The sequence below is a fragment of the Gopherus flavomarginatus genome, chromosome 1, assembly GCF_025201925.1.
Source record: "Gopherus flavomarginatus isolate rGopFla2 chromosome 1, rGopFla2.mat.asm, whole genome shotgun sequence".
Lineage (NCBI taxonomy): Eukaryota > Metazoa > Chordata > Testudines > Testudinidae > Gopherus > Gopherus flavomarginatus.
The window spans coordinates 117478193-117490744 of record NC_066617.1 but is presented as its reverse complement, the minus strand read 5'-3'; the positions used below and the strand labels follow the sequence as shown (position 1 = coordinate 117490744).

Sequence of the window (12552 nt, the reverse complement as noted above, 5' to 3'; positions counted from 1 at the left end):
CCAGACACTACGAAGCTCATGAACTCACTTTCGTGCCAGTTCCAACTGATACTTATAAAAGTTATTTTGCTACTTCCTATTTACCCAAGTGATGACCATTATTTTGTTAGCAGCTTTTAGCTTAACATATGTACCTGAACTAAAAGCCTCTGAAAGACTACAATGTATGATGTGTACCTGCGTTTTACTAACTTGTTTAGTCTTAGTTGTCTAGGAGTTACACAAAATCAGTAAGTAATTGAGAGCACAGAATCTGCAAAAACTACTTACACTAAGTATAGTACTACTTGTCAGGAGAAAATATGTTTCCCTACAGCAAAAGTTAGTTCCAAGAAACTCTGAGTGCTTCAAAGAGTTCAGTCTAAAATAAATAAATCACACTGTAGTCAAGAGAACTGATGGCTTTTTAGACAGATGGGAAGCTTTAAATCGGCTCATGAACTAAAGATTTTAGCACTGTTTCACTGAAGTGGCATAAGAGTTTACTGAACTGATGGAACTGCATAGAAATCAAAATTGTCATATTAAATTCCAGAATTAATGTATGACATTTGTGTGTGTACACAAGTGGCAAACCTTGGCTATGAGAAACACCTGGACAGGTCAATTTTGACATTTTGATATTAAAGTAACTTGTCTATATTTCTAAATGCTACTTCGGAATTGTTTCAATTGATATGAGTAGTCTCATAATTCCAATGGCAAACAAGCTTGATTAAAGTAAATAAGGATTCATATTTATGGATCCATAGTTCCATATTAATACCAAAATCACCTGGCTCAGACTAGTCAGCATAGAACTAGGATAGAAGTTGTCTTTATACCAAGATTATGATAAGACCTTGAATTAAATTGAACTGATTTATTATTTCTTGAAAACCGCAATAACCAATGTTGAGTTCAATTTGACAATTTCTAACCATTTTTATTTTGCTCTCTGGATTTCCCATTGTTTTCAAAACTATTTTGGCTAATAACCCTCAAAATTCATAATAATTCTCCAATCTATACTTCAGCCAAGGAACACAGATCCAAAGAACAGCAAGAAATCCAGCAGAGGTAACAGGTTAAAGTTCCAGGACACTTGAATCTGTTCTACAATTCAGGTCCAAGAACTCAGCCAAACCAAGAGAGCAAGATGGTATTTAAAGCACTAGAAGCTTGGTATGATCCAATACATCCATGGATTATATATGATATGCAGTTTGCACCTGAAGCAACCCACTATGAAGTGCACTGCAGTAGTAGACCTACATGTCAAAAGCATGCTTCAGTCACCAGTTCAAACAAGTTAAACAATTTATTAAGAGAGTGACAAAAAAGTTAATCTCAAATTTTTTAGTCACCAGGCTTCTTGCTCCAACTACTAGATAACTTTCCTTTTCAGACTGTAACCTGCCAATATTCTTGAGATAAAAGCCAGTCTTGGCCATGCTCACATTTTCCATTGCACTGGCTTTCTGAAGAAACTCCACTTTCAGATTGAGAGGCCTAGATCTAGGCATTTTTACTAATATCAAAGTTTGACAGGCGCTAAAAAAAGGAATCTATTGATTAGATTCAAATGCATTATGTATATTAATTCTATAGAATCCAAGAGCTACCTAAAGAGTGTACATGCTTCTTTTCCTGCTCCCTAGATTTAAAGCCTCTACATTCATTGAATGTTCCACAGAAAGCAGCATGAATTCTAACAAAAGGCTTTGAATCAGCTGTATGGATCTTCATTACGAAGCTGTGCCCTAAGTCTCACTGCAACATTCCAAAGAATTCATGTAGATGAATCAAAACAGCACAAACGCGTACTCCTTCAGCAAAATCAGCAGGATTACATCAAAATTCAGCAAGCCAGGGTGGCTCCCATAATGCCCTCATATGGTATCACTTATCTGATAGCCAATTATATGAATGTGCACAATTGATTAAATAGTTAAAACATCAAGTCTCATTTTAGACCATGCACTTCACATATGTAACAGTATTTTAAGAGTGCCATGCTGCTCTAGCAATAAGCAGTTATCAATACATATAATTCAATCAGAGTCAGTGTTACCCTATTGCTGCATTATACCAGGACAAACAAAAACCATTCCACTCAGAGCAAGTAAGAAGCTATCATTCCCACCCTGTTCCAGGGGTCCTTTGGCTTATGTTTCACTACATCTGGGTACCTGGCTCCAGATTCCCATCCTAGAGGCAGCACAAATGGCCTCATCTTTAAGTAAGGGGGAGCAGAACTCAGTCTTCTGAAGGATAGGGAAAAATGACACCACAAGCAGAGAATCAGTGAAGTGTTTCCTATCTGGGAAAAGCTTGATAACTGAGCTTTGAAGAACAGCTGGCAAGTTTGATATAGCTGATAATCTAGAGAAGTGTACAGCTTAATTTGAAGTAGACACCAGGGGGAAAAATTAAATTTGGTGACAAAAGAAATTGCAAAAAATTGGTTTTACGGACGAGGAAAAACAGATTTGGTATAGGTGAAAAAGAAATGCATCCAGGTCTGCATGAACACATGAACAAGTATATATATGGCTATATGTAAAAAGCAGGGATTTTAATTATTTGCAGTTAACTCAAGCGATCAACACAAAACAAAATTAACCAGATTTTAAAATAGTCATGATTAATTGCAGTGTTAAATAGAATACCAATTTAAATTATAAATATGTTTGAAAACATAGAAAATCAAAAAATATTTATTTCAATTACACAGACTATAAAGTGTACAGTGCTCACTTTATTTTTATTACAAATATCTGCACTGTAAAAAAGAAAATAGTATTTTTTGATTTACCTCATCCAAGTACTATAGTGCAATCTCTATCATGAAAGCGTAACTTACATATATAGATTTATTTGTTACATAACTGTACTAAAAAACAAATCAAAGTCCATTCAGTCCTACTTCTTGTTCAGCCAATTGCTAAAACAAACAAGTTTGTTTATATTTATGGGAGATAATGCTGCCTACTACTTATTTACCATGTCACCAGAAAGTGAGAACCAGCATTTGCATGGGACTTTTGTACCTGGCATTGTAAGGTATTTACATGCCGAACATCTGTATGCCCTTTCATGCTTTGGCCATCATTCCAGAGGACATGCTTCCATGCTGATGATGCTCATTAAAAAATAATGTATTTAATTAAATTTGTGACTGAACTCCTTGGGGGAGAACTGTATGTCTCCTCTTCTGTTTTACCCACATTCTGCCATATATTTCATGTTATAGTAGTCTCGGATGATGACTGAGCACATGCTGTTCATTTTAAGAACACTTTCGCTGCAGCTTTGACAAAAGGTAAAGAAGATACCAATGTGAGATTTCTAAAGATAGCTACAGCACTCAACCCAAGGTTTAAGAATCTGAAGTGCCAACCAAAATTTGAGAGTGGACGAGGAGTGGAGCATGCTTTCAGAAGTCTTAAAAAGACCAACACTCAGACGTGGAAACTAAGAACTCAAACCACCAGAAAAACTGGTGGCATTTGACTCAAGGAATGAAAACAAACATGCATCGGTTTGCACTGCTTTGGACTGTTATTGAGCACAACCTGTCATCAGCATGGAAGCATGTCCTCTGGAATGGTGGTTGAAGCATGAAAGGACATATGAATCTTTAGCACACCTCGCATGTAAACACCTTGTTACACCAGCTACAACAGTGCCATGTGAATGCCTATTCTCACTTTCAGGCGACATTGTGAACAAGTGGGCAACATTATCTCCTGCAAATGTAAACAAATTTGTTTGTTCAGCAACTGGCTGAACAAGAAATAGGACTGAGTGGACTTATAGGCTCTAAAGTTTTACACTGATTTGTTTTTGAGTGGTTATGTAACCAAAAAAAAATCTACATTTGTAAGTTGCACTTTCATGATAGAGACTGCACTACAGTACTTGGATGAGGTGAATTGAAAAAATACTATTTCTTTCATTTTCTTTTACAGTTCAAATAAGTGTGCACTGTACACTTGGTATTCTGTGTTGTAATTGAAATCAATATATTTGAAAATGTAGACAACATCCACAAATATTTTAAAAATAGAATACCATTTATTTATTGCGTGCTTAATTTTTTTAATTGCACGTCAGCCCTAGTTTGTGTGTTACCTTCACTCCCTCAGACCTCACCTCAGATCTCAGCTCACATAGAAGAGCAGGAGGAGGAGCTCAGACACCCCAAAAGGAGCGTTTCCCCAGATCCCTGAACACATGGTGGGCAAAGAGAGGGGCTCAGACCCCCCTGCAAAGACCCAGGACTCCCCCAGACCCCAGCACATATAGAGAAGGGGAGAATTCAGGTCTGACAGGCCTCATCACATCTAAAATCCCCAACTCCCCTTGCTACTCACTGTTCTCCAACCCCTTCCATCTTCTCCCCTCTCATTCCCCTTAATCCTTGCCCCCTCCCCTAAGCCTTCGGATCCCCCTTCTCTCTCCTACCACTCATTCCCATAATACACCTATTCCTTGCTGCAGACCCAAGCCCCTACTGCCTTTCTTGTACACCTAATCACCCCTCCTCTCCCAGTAAGCATTTTCATGTGTAATTTATTTTATTTTTAAAGACAGTTCCAGCATCTTCTGATTATTTCGCTGTACTCATAACATCTCTCTAAAATAAAGAAAAATTAAAAAACAATAAAAAAACCAGCAATGACACAGGCTGATTTTTCCCAAATGTTTTCAGTTCATTCTCAGTTTTCTGTCCAGGGTGGATTTCAAAATTCAAGTCGCAGGCTCAGAGAGGTGTCCCATTCATTTCAATGAGATGTTCTCATCTGATGGAGAATACCCCAATGGTGATTAAAATAGCCTGAAACTATAGCTACGAAACAAGGGAACTGCTTCACTCATGTCAATAGATGTTCCCTTTCCCCCCCCCCCCAACCCCAGGCTGGAATTTTTGATCTGTCAAACATACCTGTTCTCAGCTCCCTGACCCCAGTCTCAGCTGTGTTCTTGGTGCATGCCTTTTTTAAGCTCCCCAGAGAGGGGCAGGGTTTACCCAGATCCTGGATCACACGGGATGGGAGTTGGGGAGAAGGGCTCAGACACCAACAGAAAGGCAATCCCCTCCCAGACCTTGGCTCACAAGAGGAGCAGTGAAGAGAGACACACCCCCAAAGATAGGCAAGATCCCCCATGATCATGACACCCACACAGGGGAGGGACCAGGGCTCAGGAACCACTGGTGGGACAGATCCCAGCTCACATAGGGGGTAGGTAGATAGATTCAGACCCTCCAGATAGGCAAGCCCCCCTAAGACCTGGCTCACTTGGAGGAGAAGGGGGGTTACATCCCTACAGATGAGCTGGGGCCACTAGATTAAGGCACACAAACAGAAGAGGAATGTGGGACCTGACAGGCACTCCCAGACCCCCTATAACTCACCTACCTCCCCTTCCCAGTGTCCCATCTCCTTACTTCCCAACCCCACTCTCCATATTCCCACCTACTCTTCCACCCTTAATCACCTTTTCCTCTCAGTATTTCCTTGTGTAATTTATTTTATTTTCAAAAAATAGTTTCAGTGTCCGCTGAATGTTCAGTTGTGCTCAGATTACATCTGACCAAAATAAAAATCTCCCTTTGATAGAGGCAGATTGGGGGGACATGCCTCTCTATTTCGGATTTCTGCCCTGGGGATTTCTGCCTCAGTAGATGATGTTCGGATCCAATGACCACAACATGTCTTTGAAGCCACTCAGGTCCTGTGATGTAGAAGTAGTTATCCAGAGAGTTAGCCTCTTCGCACATGCTCAGTAGGCGTAGAAATAACCATGAGGCTTATGCCAAAAGAACAGGAGTACTTGTGGCATCTTAGAGACTAACAAATTTCTTTGAGCACAAGCATCCGATGAAGTGGGTTTTAGCCCACGAAAGCTTATGCTCAAATAAATGTTCGTCTCTAATGTGCCACAAGTACTCCTGTTCTTTTTGCAGATACAGACTAACATGGCTGCTACTCTGAAACATGAGGCTTATGATTAGCTTAATTGGAAAAGCAAAATCTTCTGAATTAAGATTTAAAATTTGATTTCCCTCAAAGGGTGCATGTAATTTGGGGGTAACCATAAAGCATGACACCCTGGTGTGATTAGCTGAGCCCTGGTTTGATCTCAATCTGTGAGCATAAATAGGCTCCCAGAATCTCTCAATTTAAAGAAAAGCCATATTTCCCTCCCCTTCTTCCCGCCCCCCCCCCCACGGGCTGTATCCCCTTGGTCAAATGGCCCCAAATTTAGATCACTAACAGAACCTCATACCCCTAATTGAGACACACTACATTTCAAAGCAATTCACGTAAACATGTAGATTTTACAGCACTTAGAGACAAGCTTTAAACAGAAAGCTTTCACTCTGCTATAATTGTTTGTATTACAATAATAGTCGAGTGCCAGATACTTTTGGCCAGTACTCCAGCCACTCCAAAGCCCTCTTTTTCCTTCTGTTAGCAGTGCCTAGTTTTATCTTCCGTTCTCAGAGGGCTTTGTTAGCCTGCTAATAGCAAGTGTCACATTCCCAGAGGACTCCATTAAATTTCATGGGCAAAGCAGAGTACTCTAATGATACTGAAACCCATCCTAATGGAAGTTTTCCCTACGTGAACATAACTTCATGCCAAGAACCCTGCACTGACCTATAGGTGTAAGGATGTGTTTCTGCAAATGATCCTGCACTAACTCACGTGACCCCCATAAGCAGCTAGTCAGCATCCAAGATTCCCCATCATTCAGGTGCTTTTATTTTACTGAATGTTGCCTCAACAGCTCTCAGAAAACTGGGGAGATCCTGATGGACTGGAAAGAAAGAGGCTATTATTCCTCCATGAGGAATGTTTCACTACAGCAGCACACACAGACCCATAATTCTAGAAAAGAAAAAAGGAACTCTTATAATGAATACATGCCACCATGCATACAACATCTTGTATATAATCTGCTCATCATCTTTATTCCATGGTCGTCTCACCTCTATGCCAGATGGTGTCTACTCGAGCAATACTAAGCAAGTCAACAAGTCTAGGGCCCAACATTTAGACTGCGAAAAATTGTTTTGTTTTTAGCCACTCCCTTCTTCCCCCACACCAGGATGTGACTCAAACACACAGTGATTTAGATATTTCCATGCAGTGTTGGAAATTCAAACAAAATAGCACCACGTGTGCCAAGAAGGTGTAAAACTGACTACTAAATTAAATCATTAAAACTGAAATCTAAAAACCTGAGTTAACATGTGCAAGGAAAAAGGCTCTTTTTTTTTTTTTTTTTTTTTTTTTTTTAAGTATCAACGTTGAAAGAGCTTATGTAAATTCCTAGGCTCCCTAATTCTGCCAGTGCTTCCCTGTTTAAATTCAGTTATTCATCACTTCTCAAACCAAAGCCCTGTCTACATTACAGTGCTACAGCAGCACAGGTACAGGCTGCAACTACACCGCTGTAATGCCACAGAACAGATGCTTCCAACAGCAACAGAAGAGTTTTTCCATCACTGTAGGTAATCCACCTCTAAAAGCCTCTAAGAATTATTCCATTGACCAAGCCAAACACACACAGTGGATTACGTCGCCATAGCTGTGGTGCTCAGGGATGCAACTTTTTCACACCCTGGAATGCTGTAGGTTACATTAAGCATAGACCAGGTCCAAGTGAAAAGCAGCCTTAGCAGATGAAACTACTTTCCAGAAGGGAGCCAACAATACCTCTCACACTGACCAGAACCTTGCAATGCAATACATAGCTTTCTGGATACACAAAGGTTTTTGCCATTTCATGTGCCCTCAAAGTAAACCTGGAGGTTTTCCTGTTAGCCTGAACTGGGTTAAGTTAGGCCTTTTATTTCTAAGTCAGATGATTCGGACAACTTGTCCAATAAGCACATATCTTGTAACATTTATGCTCCAGCTAGTTTTTATGATTGATCTGACATTAGAATCACAAGTCTCAGATCGACCACAGTTACTGCCAAGTGGTGGGTAGAAATAACCATTCCACACATCTTATTGCAGGGCTTTGAAGAGGCTCTCTTCTTGCTTTTAATAAACTATGCTCTGAAAATAGGATGCTGTGTAATGAACCCATGTGATCTGATAACTAACATTGGCTTCTATTATTCAAAAGTGAAGGCGGGGGGGGGGGAGGATGATCTAGAAACTAGCCATGTCAAAGACTAAGAATGGGTGGCCAAAAACAACTAATTTTGCCACCACATCCTTACTTTTTGCAAACTGATTTCTTTCATAAGCCTTATTTATCAAAACCAATTAATTACTTTAAAAAACAGAGCCACTAACCCACCATACGGGTACAACCCTACAAAATCAGTGCGCCTACTGAAACCAAGGGGAATACATTTTATACTTCCAAAGCTCTATCAAAGAATGAAAAGATTTAAAGTGATACAGTCTTTCCCCCCCAAACACTTTCCCCAAAGGGCTTTTCATAACTGCTTCATACTCCTGTGTAGCTGGTTCTTTTTGCAGCTACCCACCAAAGGACTAAAGTCCAGACTCTCAAACCATAAATATATTAACCTTTGAAAAATGACTTCTTTCCATTTGAAAATGTAAATTTTACTTAGACACTTATTTCATGGAGTACATTACTTAATGCAAACCCTGAAGACATCCCTTACAAAATTTCTTTGTCAAGATTTTTCTGGTGTGTAGACAAACAGGGTCTCCAGAGAGGGAAAAACAAGTCTATTCCTTTAATATATTTCACAGTATGATTACACAACTACATAGCTTTCTGAAAAGCCATTTCAAGGCTATTAGTGTTCTAATACTTACTACACATTAAGACAAGAATGTTGCAGTGTCTGAAACAGCAGCACAAGAGCTGGTCTGATGAGACCACCAGAGGGGCCACACTTTTTATTTTGTAATATGCTGGAATGAAGCAAGGTCACTCAAAATTCACCACCTCAAATATTCAACTGAAAGTTCTCTATGGTCAGTTTTCACTAGGTCAGGGGTACGCAACCTGCGGCACGCGAACTGATTTTCAGTGGCACTCACACTGCCCGGGTCCTGGCCACCGGTTCGGGGGGATCTGCATTTTAATTTAATTTTAAATGAAGTTCCTTAAACATTTTAAAAACCTTATTTATTTACATATAACAATAGTTTAGTTATATATTATAGACTTGTAGAAAGATCTTCTAAAAACGTTAAAATGTATTACTGGCACGTGAAACCTTAAATTAGAGTGAATAAATGAAGACAGCACATCACTTCTGAAAGGTTGCCGACCCCTGCACTAGCTGTTAAAGACACTAGCATTATGAGCCCAACCATAAGTGCAGTTACTGATAACCACCCCTTCACTAACTGACCAATGGCAACTCAAACACCTTGCACAAAGAGGCTGTTAAGGATCCCTTGTGATGTCTTGTCCTTTACATCCAGAGTAAAGGGGTCACAGAGTTTGCAAGAATCTCACCCAGAATTATTAACATGCTAGTGGGCATCAACATCTGCCCACACTAGTACCACCACTATTACTAATCGTCATGAAACAGTACTGGTAGAAAAGTGGTCAAGTTGTTTAGACATGCCTTAAGACCTGATGAGGTTTAACTAAACTGTTTCAGCAGTGATGAGAGTTAATGTTCCAAGGGGACCATGTAGTGACCCAAGGAACCATAAACATTACTGGTGTACTAAGGAAGTAGGTTATTTTACAATGAGAAGTTTCCCATTAGGTAAGCACTTTCATAAATCGATGAGAAAACACTTGATTAACAAATCAGATCATTAAGAGAAACAAACATTCACCACAAGAGTTGCTGCTATATCAGTCTGCCGTAAAACAATCCCTTCCCCTCCTCACCTCACATTTTAACTGCACTTAGGAAAGATCAGTTTGATGGCCTGGACGGAGTTGGGATTGATAGTGGGACTGAGCCTTTCACCTCTACATCACTGGTTCAGATTCAGCCCAGCTCAAAAGCTACCCTTCAGAGGCCAACTTAATACTATGACATTTTACCATGCTTGAACTCTTGTCTACAATCTGATTTACTAACTTGGTTTAACAGGTTAGATTAGAATAAATAATATTCAACATTTCATTAACAAACAATCACTGACATAATACTAAACAGGACCATCCTGTTCCACACTGACTACTAAGCTGATCTTTAGGCTGAATGCAGTTAACAGAACCTTTGGCAAGTGTACAAATAAGGTAAGTGTCAGATGCAGACAAGGCCTAAATGAAATGACTTATTAATAAAATCCCTACCAAACGTGTCCACACAACAAAATCACCACCACAACTGGCACTAACTAGAATCCCTGCTGGCCAAGTAGCAAATGAGACAGGGTGATGATGTTTCCTTGTCCCCTAAAGGTAGTCCTTTCAGACACAGTTGAAGCATGCAGAAGGGTGGTGTGGAGGAACTTACTCTTTCTGCCTGAGCTCTACCTGAAATCCCAGGGGATAATTCCCAGTTGTCAATTCAGCAGTTATCAACATGATAGTTAGTAATTCTTCTGTTCTGAAGTATTTTATAGACTGCTTTTGGTAAGGTAGGAAAGTTACACAGCACATAATTAAGAATTTCAAAGGCTGATTTCTGGGGAGACCATAATTATTTTCCTCAGAAGTTAAAATGCTCTGACACTAAAGCCCCTGAACTTCCATACCCTATTGCAGTCAAACATGCCAAGTAAAGACTTCATCTCCAAGTCTTAAAACGGGGGTTATATCATAGGGACAAGTTTAACAAATTAGATAATTGAAGAGAAAATTAGGTACTCACCTATAAATCTCCTCAATTACACTAACAGGTGCCATTTTAAATAAGGAATAAATATGCAGAACAATTTCTGCAGTGACAAATGCGCATGGCAGTTTACAGATGCAAGATGGCAAAGTACACATATCAAAGAGATTATAATCTAACATTGAGTAAGAGCTGAATATTTGTTGATATATAGCCAATATGGAGACATGTCCAAGAAGTCATGGAATCAAATCCACCTTTTTGTCTTATAACATTTAGGAATGTTCATGACATATCCTGAAACACTTATAGTATCCTCTACAAAGAACAGTGACCCTCTCACCTCTTACATTTTTATTGTACTGTTGTACATAATGGGTGAGCACTTGGTTCATTACATATCCCATAAGTGTGTAGTGATACCACTTTTGTATCTCTGTACAGTGCCATGGCAAACAAAATTTTTTTTGAAAAAGGTAACTCATTTAAGTCTTAGTCAGGACTGTTTGGGTGTTGCTTATTTGGCTGTACTGAGCTTCAACCAGAATGACTGTTTTTCCTCACACACAGAAAGTTTTCAGTGTTTCCCTCAATCTGCTGAACTACCTAACATTAATGCTGGAGTGTACATAGGTTCCCAAGGGCAGGCAAACTAAAAACCTCCTGATTCTTATGTTACATATAGTTTTATTCCACCCATAAGGATCAGGAAGGTAGAATCCCACTGCCAGATGGACAACAAAGTTCACAGCTTATAGGAGGCTACGAGACAAGCTCCTGACCCACTTACAATACTTCACCCGTATAAAGCACCCTTCAGCGAAAGCGCTCAAAGCGCTTTATGAGTGTAAGCAAACACTATTACTCCAACTTGATCTCTCGCCTGCCCTGGTGCTGGCATCAGTTCAGACATTTGTGGAGGGGAGGGGGGGAGAGAGACTGGAGTCTCCCCAGCTCTCGCACCAGAGTCCGCATCCTCTGCCCTGCCTCGCCGGAGGGGAATGAAGGATGCCCCAGAGCCCTTCCACTCGCCAGGGCCCGAGGCCAGGGACCCAGTACCAGAGCTCACGCCCAGCCAGCCCCCCTGGAACGACACGGGGAAGGGCTCAACCCCCAGAGCCCCCGCGCAGGACCCGGCGACCCTGGCGTAATGTCCCGCTTCGCGCCGCAGCCCCTCACCTGCCGCTTCCCCCTTCCGGCCACCGCCTCCGTCCGCGCACTCGAGAGGCCCCACGATGACGACACCACCACCTCCTCCGCCACTGGGAACACCGCTGCGGCAACGACCACCGCCTCCTGCCGCCCCCTCCACTGCCTTATCGCCTAGCTACTAGGACTTGCCCCTGCGCGTCATCATCACACGGGCCGCCACAGCCAATGCCTACTCGGCCTCAAGGCGCACGCGCAGGTCTCTACGGACACGCCCTCACTGGGTGCCAAAGTGTATCTTGGGTGATGTAGTCGGAAACTAGTCCGCGCCGGCCTGGGGGGTATGAGTGCGCATGTGCAGGCAGCGCGCTGTGAGCCTCGGCGCTCGTGGGCTTTTACCCTGACCTTTAGTTCAGTTACGTAATTTGCGTAGTGATTCCCAATCGCTTCCTCGGGCTCGTTATAGCTGCGTGTCTAGCTGCAGCTCGTGACTATCGCGCGGGCTTTTAGTGTCTTCTGAGCGAGGCTCGCGCCGGGAGAGCTTTGAACTCCGAGTACATTGCATTTTGAAATCACAAACACACGTTGCCTTCCTCTGCTGGGGGATCCCACTCGTCCCTGTGAGGGCCCTGAGGGGCAGTGGTTTTTCCAGGAATTGAAAT

The 12552-nt window shown here is 41.3% G+C and overlaps 1 protein-coding gene across 1 annotated transcript in view; it reads right to left on the bottom strand.

Moving 5' to 3' along the window:
• The window catches only part of ADIPOR2 (adiponectin receptor 2), an 81071-nt gene extending 69008 nt beyond the window's left edge, over positions 1–12063 (bottom strand). The window contains exon 1 of the mRNA XM_050920956.1: positions 11921–12063. The gene's annotated coding sequence lies outside the window, so the exon portion shown is untranslated. The remainder of the gene's footprint in view (positions 1–11920) is intronic.
• Between the last annotated feature and the right edge of the window lie 489 nt (positions 12064–12552).